The 18,626-nt window shown below is 35.1% G+C and overlaps 1 long non-coding RNA gene across 1 annotated transcript in view; it reads right to left on the bottom strand.

Annotated features, from left to right (window-relative positions):
* Nucleotides 1-10,673: 10,673 nt before the first annotated feature.
* LOC132122220 (uncharacterized) overlaps nt 10,674-18,626 on the bottom strand; it is an 85,700-nt gene continuing 77,747 nt past the window's right edge. The window contains exons 2-3 of the long non-coding RNA XR_009426352.1: nt 11,527-11,646; nt 10,674-11,447 (exon numbers count right to left, since the gene is read on the bottom strand). This is a non-coding gene — a long non-coding RNA (uncharacterized LOC132122220). The remainder of the gene's footprint in view (nt 11,448-11,526; nt 11,647-18,626) is intronic.

Genomic DNA, 18,626 nt, shown 5'->3' with positions numbered 1-18,626 from the left:
GTACTTTTTTTCTTAATAATTTGGGGGTGCTGCATCAGATTTGATGTGAAATTCATAGCATTTTTTTGCTTTTCGACAACCATTTGTAAAGTGAAGAAGTCTTGTACTATCACTTGATCACCAGAAAAACTGCCACAGAGACATGATTCATCTCTTTCTCTGAGTCAGGTTACAACTGTGTTCAATTCCCAGCCGATTTTCATGTATGAATGCTTCTGAAAACTTGACTTCAAATTAACAAATATGATCAGTGACAGAAGAAAGTGCAAACATGAGCCAGATGTTTTCTGCTACATCTGTGGGTGTTTTACTAAATCCTAACAGTAACAGAAAATTAAAGAGTTTGTAGGGGAAAAGCTTATTTATCTTTAAACCTGTTTATGTAAAGTTCTTTGAAATTAAATGGCTGATTTTCATATATTTTGGCACTATTTTGCAGATTGTAGTTAAATGTATTCACATTTTTGACATTGGACTGCTTTTATTTTAATACGGGCATTAAAATTTAAACATAATTTGAAAACAAAAAAATGGAATTTATGCATATATGTGATGGAAAGTTTTTATTGTCTAATTATGAAATATTAGGCCTTATTTGCAATTCAGAAGATTTGTAATATTTATTTTTTTTGTTTGATTTTTTTCAAGATACAGAGCTGTTCTTTAATTTGATTCATTAATTGTTTTATATATTGTAAACAATTCATGATTCCAAGACAAAATACAGTACTTAGCCCAAGGGAAAGCATGAAACAGGCTTTGTGTAGCAGAGGAAGCTCAATACGTACTGTCCTGGAAGCAATTTTGCAGGGCTAATAGAACTCAATAGCATGTTTAGAGCCTGCACTTTCATTTGCATCGATCCCTTTTTCATTATGATTTACTCCCTACACAACGAAACCAATCAGCTGTGTCTAAGTTGAACTGCACTTAGTTTACAGTGAGAGCCGAGGCCAAAGGTAATTAAGTGATTCTGATAAGAAATTAACACTTTGTTAACCCCTCAATGAGGATAATCTATTCCTGTGTGACAAGATTAAGCAAAGGAGATGAAGAAACAAACTCAATCATGATGCACGTAGACACATAACACTATATTGACTTCATGGAGGTAGGCGTTAATAATCAGATCCTGCTGCACAAAACAAGCGGCGGTTTTCTTTTTTTCTTTTTTTTCCCAACTCATTCTTCAATCCAACTGATTAGACCATATTCACTTTACATTAGGGGGGGGTACAATGGTGTTTCGTGTATTCAGAGTTGTTCACGGTGTTAAAGAGATGGATTCTCATGCTAAACATGGCCAAAGTTAAAAAAAATAATTTAGAAGAATGACTGAGAATTTCTGTGCCGAAAATCTTACTTCCGGGTTGGTAAAAGTTTCGGCTGGTTTTTTTCGATCGTGGATCTAATGACGTAGACGAGAACTGAAGTCCTTACATAAGCACTTCTCGTGGAAAAGCGCACCCACCTCACACATTGCCCAGAGGAGAGTGAGACCGCGCACATCAACACGCTTCAAAATCGTCGGCAGCGCTGCGTAGGATTTGTTCGAGAATGCCTCCAAATAAGTGCATTTTGGATGTGAGGGAAAGTTTACAGTGTTCAGCTTCCCCAAGAACCCAGCGTTACATGAACAGTGGATGCAGTTTGTTTTTCCGGGGCAGCAAAGGAGTGTATTAAGTTCGTTTGTGTATTCTGGTCATTTGAGTGATGAATGTTTTATAAACAAGGCCCAAGTCGACGCTGGATTTGCACAACGTTTGCTATTAAAACATGGAGCCATCCCTGTAATAAAAGACCCCATTCATGGAAGTACTATTGCATCAGATTTCTGTATTTTGTTGGAAATCAGCACATAAGTGAAAAATACATCAGTATTATACAGTAGCTCCGCTCACGGCAGGCCTCCAGGAGTTCGGCCTTTTCCGGAAAGAATCGGAAAGCTGTATTTTTCTTTTATAAATATGATAAAACTAAAGACTTTTTGGATATATGAAGGATGCAGTACTACTCTATAGGTACTCAAGATTAACATGAGATTAGGTGAAACTGTGTATGTTATGTACCCTTTAACAACTATATATACATATATAGAATTTTCATTAAAAATTATTGAATTGACGGACTAGGCATTTCTGTTTTCAATTGTAAAAGACTTTTAAGACTTATGTTAGTTTACAGTACATGCATATGTACTGTATATTTTTATGTACTTCTATTTAGCAATGAGGCATTTCATTACAGTGAAGAACAAATATTCTTTAAAAAGAAAAAAAATGTTTCACAGTTTAAACAAAAGTTCTCAGGAAAAAAATAATGTTTCTTGAGCACCAAATCAGCATGTTAGTATCCCAGGAATGAATAGTGTAATAGTAGATAGAATAGTAAAATACTGTATTTGATGAAAGACACAGGCAGACAGATACTGTAAATAGACAGACAGACAGACAGATAAATAGACAGACAGACAGACAGACAGATAAATAGACAGACAGACAGAGAGACAGATATGGATAGCCACGGACTTTTTGTCTGTTAGCCAAAAGTAGCCACAGGTTTGTTTGTTTTTAAGTGCAGCCTAATGCAATCATTTCAACGTCAGAAAAACTAAAATCAATATGTTCTCTTCCAGTCAAGGTATTAATATACTTCACTAAGTAAAACATTCATTACCTACTGCAGTTAATTGTTAGGATGGTTTTCCGCACAGTATTAGTCATTTAGGCTCCTGCTTTTCGTCAGCACACAATGTGATGTATTTTCCTGTAATCAGGCTTCCATTGTAACAATGTGCTTATGCATCAAAGAGCATGTAGGCGGTTCATAAAAAACCCAGAGAGTTAGTTCCTGTCATTAAATTGGATTTCATCCATTGTGGGGGGAAAAAACATAAAAAAATCTGAACATTGAGTACCACAAGCTAATTGCCACTTTAATGCATGACATAAAAGATTCCCTGCTGCATGTCCAGGCCTAATGGACCGGATTTGCTGGGACAACTCCAATGTTGCTTTTTGTTTGCCTCTTGCTGAAGTAAATACTGCCGTTTGATCGCTATCATCCATCACAATCTAACAAACAACCCTTAGGATCAGAGAAACATTAATTAAAAAAAAAAAAAATCAAGTTAAGTTACAGAATTTGTTTTATGGGAATTAGGTTGTCTGAGACTTGAAAAATGTCAGGTTTGTTTGAAATGGACATGGATCTGCAGTGCACTTCTCTTCCAGCCCAATCTCAGCATAGATGGCAACTAGTGAAAAATCTGACCTAAAATACCACTGAGGCACAGAACAAGTTGAAACGGTTCCTCACTCTGATTGATAGAACAAGCTGTGATTTCCCCTGAGTTCTAGATGGACGGAGATGATAGCGCTATCCACAATCAATCTGGATGTGTGACTCTGGCCTTCAAGAATGACTACAGATAGCTGAACGCTGCAGGACATACTCTCTGCTCTTCCATGGAAACATGTATCAAGGGTATTTTAAGACAGACACCATGGCTGACATGTTTGACAATGATCACCAGTAAGGCTAAGCTGGAAATCCCATTGTTTGACCACAAATATAACTATCTTTCTGGAGCTTTTCAAGCTCATATCTGACACTTGCTTTTCAGAATATGTCATCTTTTCTCAACTCTAAGCAATATATAGTTTGGTGTATATATATATATATATATATATATATATATACATGAAAAGTTTGGTTCCAAAACACAATAAATCCATTTTGATTAATTTGAGTGTTTTCTTTACCAAGAAAGTAGCTAGATGAAAACAACGATTTTCTGTTTCAAACTTTCACATAGCATCTTTAGGTTATAATAGCATTAAACATTTAAATCCAGGTTTTAATTTTCATAGATTTATTATAAAATGTTATTATTTTTTCCCCAAAATGCAATAAATACATGATACCTTTTTTCTCAAAATGCAATAATCCATTGAATCAATATGAAAGTTATTTTTCATATTGAAAATGATGAAAATGCACAACATAGTAAGTTGATCCACATATAACAGCCTCTGAACTTGGTCAGCACTATTCTTATAAAAATAAAAAATAAATTCATTTTAATAAATTTCCTTTAAGAAGGAAATGTGGCAGGTTTGAACGCTGCCATCTTTCAGTTGATCATCTCTGATGGATAACTGCTCTCATGATCTACCATCGCTTCCAACATGAATTCAACGGGTCATCTTGTTAATGCTATAAATTAATTACAGCAATAAAATTAAATTTCATCATGAACAAGGACATGAATAACAATATCACATTAGAAGCATAGCTTGTCAGTGATCTACTGCTCTGTGTATTAAATGTTGCTCCATCTGAAAGCACGTGATGGAGATATACCGGTACTATTAATCACAGAACCGGCTTTACTTATGAGATGCACATGACAATCACATGTGATTTATCATGCAGCCCTGGTTTGTTGATCACAAAGTACAAAGTAGAGGAGTAAAACTAAGATGTGGAGTGTATTCAAAGTGCCGCCATCATAGTCTAGAGTGTGTGGAATGGTGTGCTGTGATTGATTGAGAGGATATATCGCATTCTGCAAAAAAAAGGGAGACTGGAGTTTGTCACGGTTTGGAAAATAAGGGATAAAACATGACCTAATAACTCTGTGAATATCGCATTTCGCGTAAAATTAAAAATGTACTTTTCAATATCCATCAGAAACAATACTAATAAAGCATTTAAAAATAAAAATAAAAGGTTAAAAAGAACTGCATTTATTCAAATTTAAAAAAAAATCTAATAATATATATTCTAATAATATATTTTCTTTACTATCACTTTTTATCAATTTAGCACATCCTTGCTGAATAAAAGTATTGATTTTATTTTTTTTTTAAAAGTAAGAAAGAAAAAAAATGCTGACCCCAAATTACTGACCAGTAGTGTATATTGTTATTACAAAATATTTATATTTTAAAAACTGTCACGCTGTCTGGTCTCTGTTTCCCTGAGTCTCCACTAGTGGTCTCACTTCCCCATAGGCACCTCACCGTAGGCACTACAATTCCCACAAAGCCTTGTCCCTTCATCACAGTAATTGCACTCCTGTTAATTGCACTCAGGTGTCTTCACTTGTTAGTCATTATCCTCCCTATATTAACCAGTCCTTTTCTGTTTGTCTGGATGTAGTCCTTTCTTTCCGTCACCCAGTTTCCTCGCCTTCCGAGTTCCTGTTCCTTCCCAGTTTGTTTATTTGTTGGATGGATTTATGGTTTTGACCCCTGCTTGTTGATTTCTTTGGATTACCCATTAAAACCCACACTGCGATTGGATCTCTTATCTCCAGTGTTTCCCTGGGTCTCCGATCGTAACAAAAAACATAGCTTCTTTTTTTTTTTTTTTGTTTTTTTTTTTTTTTTTTTACTTTTTATTCATCAAAGTATCCTAAAAAAGTATCACATGTCCTGAAAAAATATTAAGCAGCAGAACTGTTTCCAACTTTGATAATGAATCATCATATTAGAATGATTTCTAAAGGATCATGTGATAATGATCCTAAAAATTCAGCTTTGCATCACAGAAATAAATGATCATTTAAAGTATAATACATTTAAAAACAATTATTTTAAATTGCAATAATATATCACAATATTACATTTTTTCTGTATTTTTGATCAAATAAATGCAGGCTTGATGAGCAGAAGAAACTTCTTTCAAAAACATTAAAAATAGTAATGTTTCCAAACTTTTGGTCTGTACTATATATATATATACATATATATAAATATAAATATATACACATATATATATATACATATAAAGATGTATTTAAGTTCTTAAGTAAACTTTTTACTTTAAAAGTTTTTTTTTTCTGTAACAAGTAATCTTTTAAAAAGTATTCTAAAGTGTACTTCTACAATAGAATTAATAGAAACCATTTTAGCAGCCAGAAAGCAAACATAAATCAAGGTCATTGTTTTGAAAATGATGACAGAGAGCCATTACAGATGTCTCTGTGGTTTCCTACCATTAACAATCTGCTAGTTGCATTAACTGCAGATCTTAAACTGCAAGTGGCTGAAAACGTTCAGTATGAGAAGTTATCTGTGCTCAGCTGGAAAAATACCAAAGACATCACTAATCTTTAGTAGCAGCCTTGGGATTTCAAACGTGAAATGGGAAAACGTTATCTGGATGAAATACTATGACTTACTTGCTATTCTTTAAGCAACTAATCCACTCTAACTATCCAAGTGTTAACTCGCTATGACAACTTTGACAATGACTAGCGTACTGTTGCGTGGCCATGTTTAACATACAATTATATAACATTTGCAAAATGTGCCTCAAAAGGATATGTGTTAGCTTCAATAAATAAACAATGACGTTTGTATTTGTTAGGGTTATCTTGAGAAGTGGTTCAGGTCAATATTTGCACTATAATGAGATCTTCCAGAGTTTGTAACAGCATGGGTAATTGAACCAGTCCCACTTTAATTGAATTAGAGTCACGGAGGGAAAACACCTGACCTATAAAACACCAGACTTTCAGGATAATTCAAATGTATCAGAGGACCGTGCAATCCTTTTTCCTTCCACTATAATTATGCCGGCTGACAAAAAGCTATTAAATGCTACGTGTGGTAAGATTTGTCTACCCATTGATTGTCAACATTGCTGCCTCAACAGAATTGCTGCATAAATATTCCTACATGTATGGAACAGTAACCTATATATTTATATATATCATTATATAGAGTTCTATAAATCTCTTACAAGGATTTTGAACGTCTATATTATCAACATGGCTTAGAATCTGTGCTCTGTAGGTAAAACAAGTCTGGATTTATGATCTTCCAAGTGGATTTGTGAACTACATTTACCCTGTATGTTTACCCTACCTTTACCCAGAATCCAGCAGCAAGAGAGACACCTACTCTGGGGAAAAACAAAAAAATAAACATCAATAGCAGAATAAACTTTCACCAAAGGTATTAAAGTAGCGAGGTAAGCAGGCACCTAATGTATTGTTCTTGTGAAATATGTGCTTGAACAAAAAAAGTATCCTGCCGATGCATGCAGACAGCACAAAATATAAGACCATTTCAAGCTTTGAGAGCCCTCCAAAATATCTCTCACTGGTAAAACATCTACTTTGCCTGCTAAAAATATTTTTATGTCTGAATACACAGCTATTTTTCAATGGCTGTCAATGGAAGTGGATATTTTTCTAAGCATAATGGTGTAGTTATGGCATCTACAATTCAAGTCTGAATGAACCATGCTAACCAGTCGAACACCTATCTCCATTTCGTTATTTTACCATTATCTCACTTTAAAGAACACAGCCTGCATGCTTATTTAGATGATAAAAGAAATCCTATGTACATTTATAATTGATAACTAGATCTTAAAGGAATAGTTCACATAAAATGTACATTTTGTCAATAAGTTAAAAATGTCTTGATGGATTTGTTTCTTACAAAGATGCAGCTTTTCACTTCACAAGATGTTAACTGATGGACTGGAGTCATGTGGATTACTTGTGGATTAATGTGATGTCTTAATCAGTTGTTTGGACTCTCTTTCTGGCGGTACCCATTCACTGCAGAGGACCTACTGGTGAGCAAGTGATTTAATGCTACATTTATCCAAATCTTTTCAAAGGAAGAAACAAATCTACATATTAGGCCACCTGAGGAAGAGTACATTTTCAGCAAATATTCATTTTAAACTATACCTTTAACAGATAGGAAACCAAAGATTGTATGCTGTGGTATTTTGATTATATATATATATATAAGGTGAATTTGCATAACCAATTTATTCCAAAATCTGTGTAAGGAAATATTTTACCCTCACATGAAATTCCAGATTGTGTACATTCACATTAATATTACTGAAAAATTAGTTGAAAGATGGTTAATGTGACTACAGCTTAATTATATCAATCCATTCTACTAGGACTAAAGTATTTCAGAATAATGTAAAATATACTAAGTTGACATGACTGTATACATACTGTATTCATGTTTTCTTTAGTTTAGTCAGAGGATACTTATACACCATTACTGGCACAGATTATGGATTGCATCGAGAACACAGCTTGGACAGGGTTATTGCAGGATATTTACACCTGTTCTTGAGCCACTCTATTATTTATTTAGTCTTGTATTAAACATGAGCTTTCCTGACAATGATAAGGGAATTCTCAATCTCCATGGACCAGTTTGCAAAGGTGTGGTGCTAGAAAGTGCAAGACCTGTTGAAAGACATGACAGATATGATTAGCAACTATCAACTGAAACTACAGACTGTTTGACAGTAGAAGAGAGAATTCATTTATATCAAGACTGAAAGTTGCTAAAAGGTGCTGTATGAAAATTGTTTGCCATTCTGAGAGGTTCAGGCATCTGTAGACTCTTTTATACAAGTTGGTGTAGTAATAGAAAGCTTGAAACCTTGCAAAAGACATACCACAATTCCACACAAAAAAAAAGCCAGGCTCTTTCAACTGTAAAGTTACAGAGCTTCACCCCTTTTACTGTTTGTACTTCACGCATGCTTTGTGCTGGAAGATGAGTATGTCAAACAGTAAGCTTTCTAGTGAGAAAGAGTTTTTAATAGAAATGTATACTTTATTCTCTGTTGTGTTCAGTGCAGGGGAAAAAAGAAGAGTGGTTTGTGCGAATGTGTGTCTGGGAGAGGAGAGACAGTAGATAGCGCTTTTCCATTTCCCAGAACAAAGAAAAGGAATACATTTGTGGTACACATGTATGCTATTTGTTTAAAATATCAATGCTGAATTCTCATCTTGCAACTGGACGATTGTGCCTGCGATTTGTCCCTGAGCTCTGCCCAGATCATATTTTTTGTAAATCTGTGTTTTTTTTATTTTTTATTTTTTCTGTATTTGGTTTGCATGACAGCCATGAACCCTCAACATTTTCAGTTGAATGTCATTTCAACAGAATCAATGCACAAATATTTTAAATCACATATCCCTTCTGCGGTAATGCACTTTCCTGTTTTGGTCTCCTTGCTTGATCAGACTGTTCTGTAAACTGGTTTTAAAGGAGTTTTGAGATTTTTTTCCCCCTTATTCTGGCCAGTCTGGAAGACCATCTTAAACTAGCTATAAAACCAGTTTAAACCAGCTACGAAGAGCAAATCTTTTTTTTTTTCTTTTTTTTTCAGTCAAATCAAATATCTCAGAGTACTGAGAAATGAAACAATTCTGAGTGCTCTTGCAACAAATGTCAAGCTAATCTTTGCATAGCTACTAAGTCAAATAACAGAAGGTAAAAGAGAAGTTACAAATACAAAGTCAGTATGTTTAAATATCCAACAGTATCTTAGCTTGCTTCTCAGATTATAGCTTATTTAGTTAGCTGGGCGTTGTTTTAGTTGTAAATACCTTTTCAAAATAAATGCTTCCTGCCAATTTTGGAGCAACATGATTCACATTGCTTTTCAACACTATTGCATGTAATAACTGGATTTCATATCTCTATTATAAATTGATGCTGACATATTTTGCTAATTGTACCTAATTATCCAATTATTAGTTTATGGCATTTGGTATTTAGTAATTAACTTAGGTGCTCCAAGTTATTTTTTGAAAATGCCATACATAAAATGTCGCTGTTGTCTGACATTTGGCTGAAACCATTTTTCTAATCTGTTTCTGCACCAAAACCTAAGCTCTGACAACAATAAAAATAGTGAAGGGAGTGTTTTTTAGTCTGTCAAAACTTTTACCTTGCATACAGTAGGACTCTTTATCATGTGTTTATTATGTGCCATATAAATGTAGAGAACAGGAATACACAGAAAAAAAAAATGTGTGAAAGGAATAGTATTTAAAAAAAAATGCAATATTCACAAATAAACAGCATCAAATATTGATATTCTTCTGCTCAATCATAGACCATGTCATATAAGGATATAATCATGGCCTCTCGAGTGAGTCTGTGTGAGAATGGGATGACTGTATCTCTAACATCAATGTGTAGTGCCACTGGCAAAATTGTACCCCTGTGCAATCGGTGACATATCTGATGACCATGAGCTTAGCACATCCACATGAACCACAGCACAGCCTTTAGGTGATGTACTTTTAATCTAATTACACACAACCGTCCTCCACTAATAAAGCTGGGGTGCTTATCAAAGTGGATGATTTGAAAAATGACTATGGGCAAAATTTGACGTACATGCATTTCAAATGCAAAAATAAGTGTTGGCAAAACCGCACTGTAACAGTGTACACAACGCACCTCACAGCTCTCCGTGACCCCCATTATTTATGGTGACAGGCCGAATTGATTGTGGTTGAAAGATCCTAACCAGAATAAAATGGGCTTCTCTCTTATTGCCTTTCAGGTAAATCTCCGCTTGCCACTTTTCCTCTGGGGAAAAGATGTGCAACCCTGGGTTCGTGACAACAGTTGTTTTCCTCAACCTTGCAGAATGCTTTATTTCCCTTTTGCATTCTCATTCATGTGAAAATCCACCAGATCAAACATCAAGCCCCCGTCTTTGCCACTTTCTTGTGTTCTTGTCATTCCTGCCCTATTCCCTTTGTCACTGTTACATAACACTTTGTTAACTTAAGTTTAAATTAAAGCGAGCATCGTCTTGTGTGCATAGTATTTCATAGTACATCATTGTGCCTGTGACCGAGAACTGCAGATAGGAAACCATTTCCAAGACAATGACAGAAGGTTAAGCATTTTAAACAATATCTTATAACATCTTCAGACAATAAAACAGAAAAAAACACCCTCACAAACCTTGACATATGATATTGTTAGCAATGCATCTCTTAACAGCATTATGCAACCACCGGTTTTCCATTACGCCAGCAGTGGCTATTTGTTTCAATGAAAACACTAGAGAGGGCCAGAGAAAATAACTCCCTGATCAGACTCCGTATCCATAGAGCCCGGACAAATTTGCATAATAGAGAAAGGGTGAGGAAAGAGGTTAAGGCCGTCTTAGATACTTCAGCAACTGCAGCAGCTACATGCAGTGCTCTGGATCTGGCTAATCAAATACAAACATACCCAGAAAGCCAGTCTAGCAGACAACTATCTCAAAATCTGTTTAACCTCACGTGGTGAGAGGAGAAAACCGCTGCCTTTCAATCATGCATGTTCAGCAAATAGGAAGGGAAAATGAATCTGCTGATTTAAATTGATGAAAAAATACACGCAAACAGGGTTTCATTTTGTTTCTGATTGCTTTGCATCAGGTATCGCTGATTGCCCTGAGAGATCTGCAGAATGGTGTGGGATTGACGCGGCGTCCATCCTCCAGTGGCGGGTGTGCTACCCTTGACGCCGGCCCGTTTAACAAGGCCTTCACTCAAGCCTGAGCGGGCCATCATCACACTCCCCCCTACACTCCTACACTCAGGTCAAGGATGTTTGACACCTCTCCTTCAGCTGGACACACAGGAATTCCTGCTGTTCAGTGTGTGACATTCTGATTCTTGCAAGGACACTTCGCCCAAAAAATGGAAAATGCAAGCATCATGTATCTTACCTAATGTCATTCTGAGTCCATCTGATTTTCTTTCTTCTGTGAAACACAAAAGGAGATATTTAGTTGAATGGCCAAGCTGCTCTTTTCCATTCAGTGAAGTGGATGGGGACTAGAGACACCCTTGTGAAAAAGAAATACATACTTTTAAAAAGAGTACTTATGTATAAAGAGATATTTAGCAAAAACCGATAACTCAAAATAACTTCAAAAATCTTGTTTTTTCATTGTGCATTCCAATTAATCTCAATCAAACTGCAGTCAGCTTATTTTGATTAAGTGTGTGTGTGTATGTGTGTGTGTGTGTGTGTGTGTGTGTGTGTGCATATACACATATATACATTATATATGTGTATATATATATGTATATATATATATATATATATATACACACACACACAGTATATAGTTTTAAATACAGCATAAGATGTAAATACAACATATTTTTGAAGAATATTGTACAAGAATAAACACCATTTAGTCCTATTTTAGTCTTTCACATTTAATTCAGTGTTACTTGCCATTCCTTTGTAATTATTTGTAATTATTATTTTTAGTAAAATTTCCTACTGATTTCAGAGTAAAAAAAAATGTATACCTTTGTTTGTGTTCATGAGCTTTAAACTATTTTTGACACACTTAAGTAAACAGTAAGTACATTTATATGCAATTTCATAAATACTTTGTTTATGAAATACAGTTAAAGTGTACTGTCAAATTTGCTGACCAGGACCTTCCTTAGGGGGGTGCAACTGGTGAGGTCGCGCTTGAGAGGGCCCCTTTAAAGTTCCCTTTAAACCTATTTGGCATCACTTCAAAATACATCCCATTCCACCCTAATTAGCTAGTTATTTCAAGACTATGTTCATATTTCAAAAATATTATCTTATATCCATCTCCTATTGGACTGGACCAATGGGACATGATTTATATAGTAATTAAATATTTACTCATATATTTCTAAACTAATTATGAATTCTAGGATATGATAAATTAAAGACATATATGAGCCTAATTAGCATACTTATTACGATCCTTGGTGTGAGACACCTGATAAGCCTTCATCAAGTAGTTAAATGGCCACAGTCGAAGCTGCTCATGACTGATATGTGTAACCGTTTGCTGTACGAGTTAGCGATTACACAGATGAGATGCATTGCTGTTGTCAATTTGTTAACTCACAGTTGCAGAGTGTCGGTTTGGCTCCTTGTGCGGTCCATTAATAAGATTAATAATTCATTAAATACAATCGCTGTTTATGTTTCATGAGACAAAATTGAATGATTAATGAGACATCAAGGTATGAGGCACTATATTTGGAGATTAATAATAGAACACCTGAAATATTATATTACCACACATCACTTCTCATAGGAGAAAGCACTCATATCTAGGAACAGGTAAACAGCTTATTAGTCATATTTACTATTTTCATATGAAAATGTAGTCTGCTAAAATGTGCATCAGATGTTGTTTTGAGGTGCAAACTCCTATTTTTCTTAAGTCTGTTGTTGATAAAAATGACATCATTCAGCAAACAACTAAATTATTCAAAACTTGCAGGTTTATTTCTGACAAATTTGCTTAGTTTTAGCATAAAAACACTTCTCATTATCAGATTTGCTTTTGTAGAGGTAGCAGATTGCACATAAGGATAGCACATCTGAATGGGTGAAAACAAAGGAAAATGTGTCAGCTACGAAACCAAGAAGGGAATTCCCCATAGAGTTAAACGCAGTATCACTGCACCTGAAATAGCTGTATTCATCCGTCCAATTCAAAGTTAAGAAAGTACTAATGATTTGGACATGTGTACTGAATGCAGTAATTATCTTATTACAACCGGAACTAACTAACAATGCTAGAGGCATCAAATGTATACCTTGAACACATTGTAAGTCACTTGGGATAAAAGCCTCTGTTGAGTGAATAAATGTAAGTGTGCTTTTAGTGTGTTTTTGGACTGTTTCTCTAATGCAGTGATTCTCAACCTGTGGGTCGTAGTTCTGTTCTGACAGGTCAGAACAGAATATATATATATATATATATATATATATATATATATATATATATATATATATATATATATATATATATATATACACTCACTATTCTCACTATTGCTTTATTTATAGGGATTTACTGATTGTGAAATATATAATTATTTCAAATTGTCTGTAATTTATGATTGGAGATTGGAGTTGGAGATGTTTCTTTTGCATGCCAGTAGGTGGAAACAATTGAATGACTTTGAAGCACTGAATATTCATTTAACTGTTCAGTTCAGGAATGAAACAAGTGACATTTTATGAATGAGTCACTGAATTATTCACTTAACTAAAAACACTGATTAATTCGAGAACAAAATCCCACTACTATGTGCTGCACAAAGTTCATACGGTTCATTTGAGTTTAGTTCCAAAACGCAATAAATCCGTTTTCATTGAATAAAAATGCGTGTCAAAAAAATGGCAATATGAAAACTATTATTTTCTGTTTCCAATTTTGACATTACATCTTTAGGTTATAAAAACATTAAAATTGTAATTTTAAATAATAATAAAAATCCAGGGTTTGATTTTCAAAGATTTATTCAAAAGAATTTTTTTTTTTTTTTTCCAAAATGCAATAAATCCATTGAATTAATATGAAAGTTATTTTTGAAAATGAAAAATGAAATGAAAATACACAACATGGTAAGTTGATCCACATAACACCCTCTGAACTTGGTCAATACTATTCTTATATAAAGGCACTGGACTAAAAATAAATTCATCAGTCATCGCTTCCAAAATGAATTTAACAGGTCATCTTGTTAATGCTATAAATTAAAGCAAAAAAAATTTCACCATGAACAAGAACATGAATAAAAATATCACATTAGACCACAGAAATTCCAAAATGTAATTTCCCTTAACTTCTAACTTCTAAAAGTGCATTCATCTTTGCCAAGGTACATTCATTTAGCTGACTAGTGCTATGTGCTGTATTAACAAAAACATAAATGGCATTATTAAAAACACTGTTAAGCTAAACAATATTGCGTTCATAATCGAATGTGATTCCTCTAATAAGCACGTGACGAGTGGGGCGGGGCCGAGGGACGTGGGAATGAGCGAGGCCGGTGGAGTGATTGGGAAATTAATGAAACCTGTTCGACCCACCAGTCTTGAGTCCCACGGAGGAGATGGAAGGATAGAAAACAGGAGCGACGACAGTGAAGGACGAGAGAGGACCAGGCCTGGGCTTTATTTTATGTTTTGGTTTTTATTTGTGCGCATCAGTCATCCGTGAGGGGCTGATGCGCTGTTTTGTGTTTATTTTGATTATTAAAGTTTCATTTTGATTGTCCGCCGGTTCCCGCCTCCTTCTTCCCGATGATTATGGAGTTTTGATTATTACAAATGCGATATAGCGTAGTTTGTCAGTGATACGGCTCTGTGTTTTAAATGCATCTGAATAATTTCCATCTGAAAGTACATGATGGATACTATTAATAACAGAACCAAGATGACGAGATGCGAATAACAATCACATGTGATTTATCGTGCAGCCCTTATTTGTTGATCACAAAGTACTGTAGATGAGGAAAACTAGGATGCCTGATGTATTCAAAGCGCTGCCATTACTGCCTAAAGTGCGTGGAATGGTGCGCTGTGATTGGTTTAATACCGTTTACGGTGCGTGGAATAGTGTGCTCTGATTGGTTGAGCGGATATATCACGTTCTGCAAAAAAGGGAGACTGGCGCTTGTCACGGTTTGGAAAAAAAGAGAAAAAATTAACTAATAACTCTGTGAATATGGCATTGTGAGTAAAATAAAAAATTTATTTTTCAGTACCGACCAGATACAATACTGGAAACTAACTTTTAAAAAGAAAATAGCATTTAGGAACCAAACTCTTCATATATAGGCTGTGTATATATATATATATATATATATATATATATATATATATTGCATGAAATCACCCACATGCCAACAATGCGATCGCAAAACAATAATGATGATTCTTAGCAGAGTACAGGCACCAAAGGTGTTGTGGAACTGCTCACCTTAATCCCTCTGTAGCTATCACAGATTTGCATGAAATTGCTGCCATTTGGCAAATAAATAATTTATGGACATTTACAATACATATTCCCAACATTTTATAATGCAACCCCTCAGTGTTACACCTCAAATTACAAGGGAATTTATAGTAATGTTAATAAGTCAGTACCCAAACTCATTCTCTCAAATGGCCAGGTATTCAGAGCATTCCTAGCTTATATGGACTAAATGTCCTGATAGCATAGTAGCACACACTGTAGTGCTTCACTGCTTCCATCAGCCATGTTAAATTTATGTTGTCATAAATAAAAACACAATGACATATATAAAGTGCACAGTCATAAAGAATTATTGTAAGAATCAAAGTTAATCACCCATGTTTGGATGTAACATCACAGCTTGGTTAAAAAAAGGCTTTTAAAGATCTGTCCATTGTAGCGAGTGTCATGCATCCAAGGTTTAAACACACATTCAAACACAGCAGTGTTGAACTGAGTTAAATGAGATTGTATATGTAAGACACCAACAACACCAGAATCAATACGACTGCAGTAATAGTGATTGGGCTTTTAATTGATTTCTATATGTAGCATGCTTCACACAAATGTATATTATATTCTATGGTTATGAAAGAGTATTTTCACCTGTTTTAGTCAATGCTCTTTACCAGGGTTTATTTGTATGCAGCTATAGTCTAGTCTCTCTACTAAGAGCAGGAGTCTACAGAGTGGTTACTGAAATAGCCCTGATCTGAATAATGTTTCCCTCTTCAATAGAGGGTATGACTTGACTTGAAAACATTCAGATTACAAAAAGAGATAGTTTAATCTGTGGTTTGGCTAAGTTCAGTTTGAAACCATGCTGATTTATTTAAAGCGGTAAACATTATGCCCAGCAGTACAGATATTATCAGGTGTTGCAGCTCATTTTTGCAAAGAGAGAATACAGTAGTTAAAATGATCAGCATTCATGAGGAGGGTCCTCTGCATTAAAGGATTAGTTGAAGTTCACCCAGAAATGAAAATTAGCCTGTGTTTTACTCAATCTCAAAGCATCCTAGGCTTTTCTTCTTTCAGACAAAGGCAATAGGAGTTATATTAAAAATTGTCCTAGCCCCTCGAAGCCTTTAAATGGGGGTAAGCGTGTTGGTTGTCACCAGTTCAGAAGACGTGAAATAAAGTGCGTACATCCATAATAAAACGTCCCTCACACACCTCTGAGAAATGCAGGAGCAAAGGAATCAAAATGCTTCCTTACTTTAGCAAAGGAAAACCAGTCCCCTCTTGGCTTATATCGAATTTTTCTTTGCAAATCCTTGTTTTGTACTTCTAATTCGTGAACAGCATTTTGTTTTGCTTGTCTCTGAATTCATCACTAATCACACAACACATATAATATCATCCACCAAAACACATATGACAGTCAGCGGAAGTGAGAAAAAGTGTTTATTACGTTTGAAACAGGGACGTCATTAGGCCTATTTTAGGGGGGCTGAAGCCACCCCAAAATGTTCCTAAGCCCCCCTAAATTATAATAAGAACAACAATCAATAACAATTCGATTTATAAATAACCGTATCCTTATTCATATTTAGACGCAACAAATGATATATATCCAGCAACAAAAAATAGCCGAAAAGTCGGAAGTTGGACGGAAGTATAATGAGTCGTTGTGCTATCAAGATGATACACCGCAGCGTCTCGTTGCATTCATAGACATCATATAGATGTCTATGGTTGCATTGGTGTGAATTGACAGCTTTTAGAGCGCTGCAGACCGGAGCGCTGCAAGTAACTGGAGGATTCATCTTGTCTCGTCGTTACTCCCCCTTAGCGACTTTTTTTCCAAAAAAGCGACTAGCGACAAATCTAGCGACTCTCTTGGACAAACATTATTTAGTCTCTGAAACTCTTCAGTATGCCGTACGAGCGCGAGGTCTCTCTCTCCCAGCGCGCGCACACACCTTTCTCTGCATCTGCTCTGTTCAGCGAGCGCAGAGAGGAGCAGCACTTTCAGTTAAAAAAAAGATATTTTGTTCCTTCTAACTCTATTTTGCATGCAAGTATAGCCGAAATCAGCACAGCCATTGTCTTAATAGTATGAGTATTTGATTTCATTAGTCAGTGTCGTGAGTAGGAATTTAGTGCAGATTGATATCTTTGAGAGCTGGTTATGTAGTCTTAATGGACCGCGTTTCAGTCATTATAATGTTCATTCCGTTGTCTGACAACAGAAACATTAAAATATAGTAATAAAAAGAGTTTTATTGAAAATTTGGCTGCATTAAAATGCAGTACGTGAGCACAGAGAGGCAAGACAATGCGACGCACTTACGTCATGAATATGCTAATTATTGTATGACGTCATCTAGCGACATTTAGCGACTTTTCAGGTGGGGTTTAGCTACTTTCCACTGAAAGAAGTTGGCAACACCGATACTAATGGTGAAAGGAATATTAGTAAATGTCGTGATACAGAGTGAAATTTTACGTTGTTTTTAATTACCTGCTTACCTTTAGCTACGTTTTCTTGAGGTAGAGTGAACAAGCAAAATACAAGAAATGGCTAACTTAGCAAGCTAATCACAACACTTTATTCTTTGCCAATAATATAACCTATCTCTGTAATAGGCATATTCTAAAACAATATCACTCCCCATAGAATGTTGTTGTCACTGAAAACTAAATGTCATAGGGTCCCTGTTAATGCTATTAGCGTTTTAGATATTCGAAGATATTTTAGCAGAGAGAAAGAGAAGTAGCCGCAGGAGATTGGCAGGCCAGTTGATAAAGAGGGAGCCGGTGTGATTGAGGTCAGTAATAGTCTACGTCTAAGGATTGTTTTGTTTTCTTCTAACAATAAGCATTTGTTGGCAGGTCTAGGCACTATGCATAGCCTAAACTAAATTATTTCATTATATTTATTATATATGCTAGCTATATTCTAACTAGGGCTGAGAAGATTATAATCATGATTAATCACATCCAAAATAAACGTTTGTATTTACATAATAAATGTGTGTGTACTCTCACTGTGTATAATTATATAT

Source organism: Carassius carassius, chromosome 1 (assembly GCF_963082965.1).
Source record: "Carassius carassius chromosome 1, fCarCar2.1, whole genome shotgun sequence".
Taxonomy (NCBI): Eukaryota; Metazoa; Chordata; class Actinopteri; order Cypriniformes; family Cyprinidae; genus Carassius; species Carassius carassius.
The sequence above is the reverse complement of the archived record's forward strand: the minus strand, read 5'-3'. Positions and strand labels throughout refer to the sequence as shown.